This window comes from Apis dorsata, unplaced genomic scaffold (assembly GCF_000469605.1).
Source record: "Apis dorsata unplaced genomic scaffold, Apis dorsata 1.3 scaffold_88, whole genome shotgun sequence".
Classification (NCBI taxonomy): Eukaryota; Metazoa; Arthropoda; class Insecta; order Hymenoptera; family Apidae; genus Apis; species Apis dorsata.
In genome coordinates, this window is record NW_006263386.1 from 378,228 (window position 1) to 384,751 (window position 6,524).

Sequence of the window (6,524 nt, forward strand, 5' to 3'; positions counted from 1 at the left end):
AGTTATCCAATTTTTACTATACACATAGAGAGTTATCAAGGTTCGACTATACAAACATAAAGATACATGAGTGATCTCGAAGGTGTTAAGAACGCCATCTTAAAAAAGTCACCGCATCGAAAGTTCGCCTGTTTCCAGCTAACGCTTCGAAGGTTAGACGATATCCATTCATGTCTCAGTTCGCACAACTCATCTCTAACGCGTTTCTTCCCGGGACATTAAAGTCACGAACGAACATGGAACGGAACAGAGCGGCTAAAGAGGAGAGAGAGAGAGATTCTCGTCTGGATCGCTTCAACCCTCGCCAAAGAGCATCTCGAACGAGAAGAAGAGTCGAACGAGATGAACGAGAAGAGAGAGAGAGAGAGAGAGAGAAAGAGAGAGAGAGAGGAGCACGACAAAGACAAGAACGATGAGGATGAAGAGGACGAAGAAGACGAAGGGAGGAAAAGGAGGAAGATGGTAGAAGAAAGTTCTCGACGAGCCCGAGGCCTCGCAATTTTTCAGTGGGATTTATTAGAGCATCATTCTAAGGCTTTACGACCCACCTGGCCCAGAGCCGGGTCGTCCCCTTCCACCTTGCCACTTCCATCGTCCTCCATCTTCCTCGACAACTTCTCGTTTCGTGTTCTCACCAGGCCGATCGAGCGAGATGGAAGAGAGGGAATGGTCCACGTTGAGGAGGGCAGCACCAGCTAATTATTTTATTCTCACGCCGGACCGTCAGAGTGCGCGTGCCTTTCATTAGACTTCCTACGGCCATTCGACGCATACCCTCCTCACAGCCAACGATCGTTTAGTGGATTACTTCGTTTCGGTGCATACGACACCCTTTCGATTGCCTTTCGGACCCGGCTCGATTTCTAGCGAGGAGATCCTTTTGGGCCTTGCCGCTGCCCCTCTCTCGCCAACTCTTCCTCTCTCTCTCTCTCCCTCCCCTCACGTGATCGATCGGCCTCTTTTGCTCTCTTGAGATGCTTGATTGTGTTTATTCGTACAAATTGTTATGACTAGACTGAGAATGTTTATGCAAATTCGAATTATATTATGACTAATATAATTAGAGATATGAAATTTAAGTAGAGATTTAATTCTTTCTCCTTTTTCTTTTTTTCTTTTTCCGTGTTATGCGAATTCTGTCTAAGTTTGTGTGTTTGAATTTTTTTTTTTATGGATGTATAATATATTTGTAATATAGTTATGACTAAAGAGATCGTTTTTACACGTAGGAATAATATTATTTGTGACGAATTAATATTAATCAATTCTTGAAAGAGGAAAGAATTTTATTATATACGAATGATCCATTACGATGATTAATACATATTAATTTTTTTCCTTTATTCGTTCGTTGTATAAAGTTTTTAAATTATTTAAATATCGTGAATATTATTCATTAGAATTGACAATCTTCATTATCTTATTTAACGTAAAGTTATACAATTGTAAGAAAGACTAAATTTATTAATTAATAATTTAAAAAGTTAAAATTTTTATATTTCAAAATTGTTTGTGATACGTAAATATCTTGTATATAACTAAAAAACAAAATGAACATTACGAATATATAAAAAGTGAAAGAAGAAATTTGAAATAATTGTTATACTAATTTGATCGTTCGTTTCGAATGAAATTTTTTTTTGACTCCGAAATATTTTATTCGAGCTTTCACTACAATATTGCGCAATCTTCAACCGCAATGTCTATACTGAAGTTCATTTGTCGAGGGAGTAGAAAGAACCGCAAATTGAGTACCAGACGGAAGAAGAAGAAAAATGAAAAGCGTACTACGGTGGTCAAAACGTGTGCAGAACTTCACCACAGCTCAAACATATCGTCATACCAGCGTTTTACATTTATCGTTAGTAAATCTTTGCATGTAATGTTAAATTCTCTTACTTTTCTTTTAAAGAGTGAATAATTCTGTGGTTATCGCTTAATAGCTACCACGCAATTATTACTTAAACTATAAATTATTTTGATTACTAGCTTCTCCTCTTGTACGTTTTATTATTAGATAAGCTTTATGAAATTGTATAAATAATTTCCAATATTTTATAGAATCAAAATTTTAATGAAATCAATTTCTATATATATATATATATATCTATTCGCTCGTAAATTAGTTTCGAAAATGAATATTGTAAATTTCGAAAATATAATTATAATATCAAAATGAATTCAATTATACATCTCTTATAAATCGAAAATAATCGAATTGTAAGAATTAGAAAGGTGCATCTCTTTGAATTTTTACAACAAATTTAAGAAAATTATAGAGAGAGATTACATTGCGCAAATGTATAAAAAAAACAAAAAATATTTGATTTACGATACGAGTTTCTTTAAAAAAAGAAAAAAAACATGCTTTCGAAAAGATTTAAATCTGATTCTATTTTTACTTGAATTTCATCGTATTTGTCAAATTCAATGTAACAAATAATGAAATACGCATCTACTCTTTCTCTTAGACAATCAAAATACGTATTATACTTTTCGTAAAAAACAAAATGAGACGTGCTACTTTTCTAGACACATGCCATTGCAACGTAAGCATTTCAAAATAAGAAGAAAATGAAAAATGTCCAAACTCTTTTTAAGACCAATCAACGGCTTTTCCATTAAAAACGACTCGAAGATAGACTTTTCACGGTTAGACGACGTTAAATTGTCATTCCAGTGTTACCAACTACGAAATTCCCCGTTCAATTGGCGGACAACGTATGCGCGTGCGCGTGCAGCGACCAAAGCGGGAGGTGCAAAAGGTTGTAAAAAGAGTTAGAAAAGGAAACGGTAATCCAGCATATCGGCGTACACGCGTGGCTATAAAGGTACCTCGGTAATGGACTCCAGCCGGCCGACAAAGGGTTTTATTTAAATAACTCGCGGCAGGCGAAACGGCCCATTCGAAAATCCGGGGACGCGCCAAGCGATATTGCACCCTCTTATTATTGCTATGTCGTCAGGAGCGTGTCGTGATCGTTCGACGAAGTTGCGTTAATTTGAATATCGACGGAAGCTTTTTGTGCATGAACAAAAGATCTTCCATGCCATAAGTTTTTCTCCGCTAGGTTTTGTCGTCAAAGTTTAGTTAAAATTTTTTTTAAATAGTAGTAATATTTATCGCGTTATTCTTCTATAATACGATACGATATTTTTAATTTATCAATCTTTTTCCTAAAATTCTGCTAACAAAAATATTTTAATAATCAACCGTTTATACCGATTGTAAATTATAAAATGTAATAATCATATAATATTATAAAACGTTACAAATATCATTGTAAAATGTAATAAACGTAATAATAATATTATATTTACGAATCGAATAGAAAAATATTGGTATATAGTTGTAAAATAATGAAAAAATTAATAAGATTAATAAGCAGTTATAAAAATAAATGATGGATATAGGTGGGATATTCGTTACCGGTGAAATATATTCTCTAATTTAACGCTTAATTTTATTCATGATTTCATAACTTTTTTTTTTCGATAACTGTTAAGTACAATTAAAGAGATGTCCATATATTTATGATAAGAAATATTATGGGACTAACAGTTCTAACGCTTATGGATTATGTATGTACATGTATGTACCTACTTTCTAGTACCATTTATTTAGTACAACTTATTTTAAAATACTGTCATAAATTAAACATTCATAGAACCCAGATAAAACTTGTACCCGCTCACATATTACTCACATCTTTCTTCACAAGTTTCCTGATCTCTGTTCACAACGCGCGATATCTGTACTCGATTAATCGTAATGTTAATGTTATAACCCCGATCAGAACGGACTTTACAACACAACTTTACAACAATCTTTATATATATATATATATAAACACAATCCTTCGATCCTGAAAACAACCTTTAACAACGTTATCGAACTTGGACGTTATTTGTCAACGTATGGATAAACGTATCTGAAATGATCGTATAGCTTACCCCTTTGCGATCAGAGAGGATGTAGAAACGAGAGTGGTTTACGCGACATCTTTTGCAATAATATGAGCGGACATGCGACCGTGGTGGTGAAGGTCGAAACGGTGTTCAAAGTGACTCGTTCCTCTCGCGGTAGCCATGTCCTGAACGTAAATTCGCGGTACTCAATACGTACTGGAGCTCCGTGGAGTAAGATATGTGACGACCCTTGGCATCATACGCATTCTCTATTTGCAAGATGGATTCTCCGCTCGTTTCTTCAGGACGAAACCACCCGCGAAACCACCGAGCTGTTTCACGATTAATATCTGGTTACCTTTCCCTTTCGCGATAGAAATATGGGTTATATGTCATATAGGAAACCAGTTTGATGTTGAATCCGGGAATTCGTACTGTGTAAAGATGGAGGATGGACTTTTGTGTTTCTTCGAAACGTGTCTTTCCATTCCGTGATATGATTTAGCTCAATGTGAATTTTGGAGTTTAAGATATTTTGCTATTTTTATTAAAATTCTGTCATGGACTAGCAATAAATACGAGTATATATATATTTAGAATTTAACTAAAGTAGAGGCTTTGGAAGATTGGATTAATATTTAAAGATTATTCGTTACTTTGTTAAATAAATTAAATAATTTCTGATCATTATTTGAATTATCAATAGAGACCTGAAAAGGATAAATTTCGGATCTTTGAATAATTCTATTTATGAAAAATATTTCATAAAATTGTGATTTTAAATATAGAACAAATAACAAATCTACATCACAATTCATAAATACTTTATCTGAATCTTTACTACGAAAATTTGACAGATCGAGAAAAAATTCATCGCCTACTATTTTTTTTTTTCTTTAAATTTTTCGAAGCTATAAAAATCAAAGATGAAATAGAAGAAAGATCCACGTGTGAGGGCCTATTATCGATGCATTCATAGTCGTGAACTATGCAACGTGAAAATGTTGCAGAAGCAAGATGTGCTATCCGACCATAATTCGGATCGTTATACGCAAAGCGAGGTGAAGGCGAGCCTTATGGGCCTGGTGGAGAAGCTTATGGGGCCTTATGGGCCATACGCCCCGCGTACGAGGTCAGAGGGTCCTCTGTTCCAATTTTGTGCCCAATAAGACTAATTCCTTCAAAGGTGCCGGCGCGTCTGGTATACGGCCACCTTGCTAGCGAGAACTTATCGACTAATTTTATGTAAATTATGTGACGTCACGGATTACAGCTTACGACCGTTTCTCCTCTAAAAAACGCCCTTTCGGAATCGGGGATGGTACGATGCGTATACGAGTTTCGTTCCTGGGAATGTCGTACAAGTCTTTACCCATGTAATTTTGTTGTTGATGTATTTTTTAGATATGCGAGATATTTTTGCCAAAGGAGATGTCAATTGGTAAGTGCGTGTGGAAGAAATTATTTTCTTCGTTCGACAGGAATCATATTGGATAAATCTTCCTTATATCTATTACAATAAAAATCAGAACGTTTTATTATTCTAATATATTCCATTAATAGTACAAGTTACACTCACTTCTCTTATTAATATGTTTCTCTTCTCGTAATTAAATAGAATAAATGCTAAAATAAATGTAATAATTTTATCTTCAGAAAGTAGTAAAATATTAAAAATCTATGATATAAAATATTGAATATTTATACAATATTTTTCTTTCTTTCAAATGTCTTTTTTCAAATTTTTATTTTTCAATACAGATCTCTCAATATAGAATAATATTGTCCAGAAAAATAAATAGCCTTATTTTAAAAGTACATGGCAGAGATATAATAAAGATAAAAGATATAATAAAGTAATAATGAACTTTTTGAAGAATCTAACACAAAAATTTGCCATTTCTGTCGATTTTAGTATTATAAAAATTCTCACTACCTTTTTTCTACACCTTTTACATCCAAATACGTATAAAAACTTAAGGATTTCCCTATTTATATTCCTGCCATTGTACGCAAAAAAGTCTATTCTCAAAGTTTCAATCTATCCTCGAATCTCATTCCGATCATTATCCTGTTCCAAACATCTTGAAAACATTCTCCCTATGAATCTTCCAACCACCTATTCGAGCCGTGAATACCCGTTCGTGGTTACGTGTTTTTAGAAAGACAAGGTAGCAATAATTTACGAGAGCACGGGCACAATGCGTGAAGCACAGCAAACAGAGGATTTTGCATAATTTCCGGCCGCGTACCCGCGTTCGAGAAACATTGAGAAACAGCTCTTTCTCCAGCGTCGGGTAAATACCGGGTGGTCGACTTCTGACGGTGTCCCAGTTCCAAAGTTATGCAAAGAGGACTCATTCATCCGGTCAATAAGGTAATCAGGAAGATATTTCGGCCATTTGGTAGTCTAACGAGGAGCGACCACGGTTTTAAGAAAGAGCTGCGGTCGGAGACTGAAGATGGAACGCTATTCAGACTGACAACCCCCTCGTTCGGTTTTCAATTAGGAAACAAGTCCACGCTTTCTCTGTTCACCTAGGATAACGCTTGGAGTTGACAAGATAGCGCTATTTTTTTCCTCTTTTTTCTCCTTTTTTTTTTTTTTTTTTTTT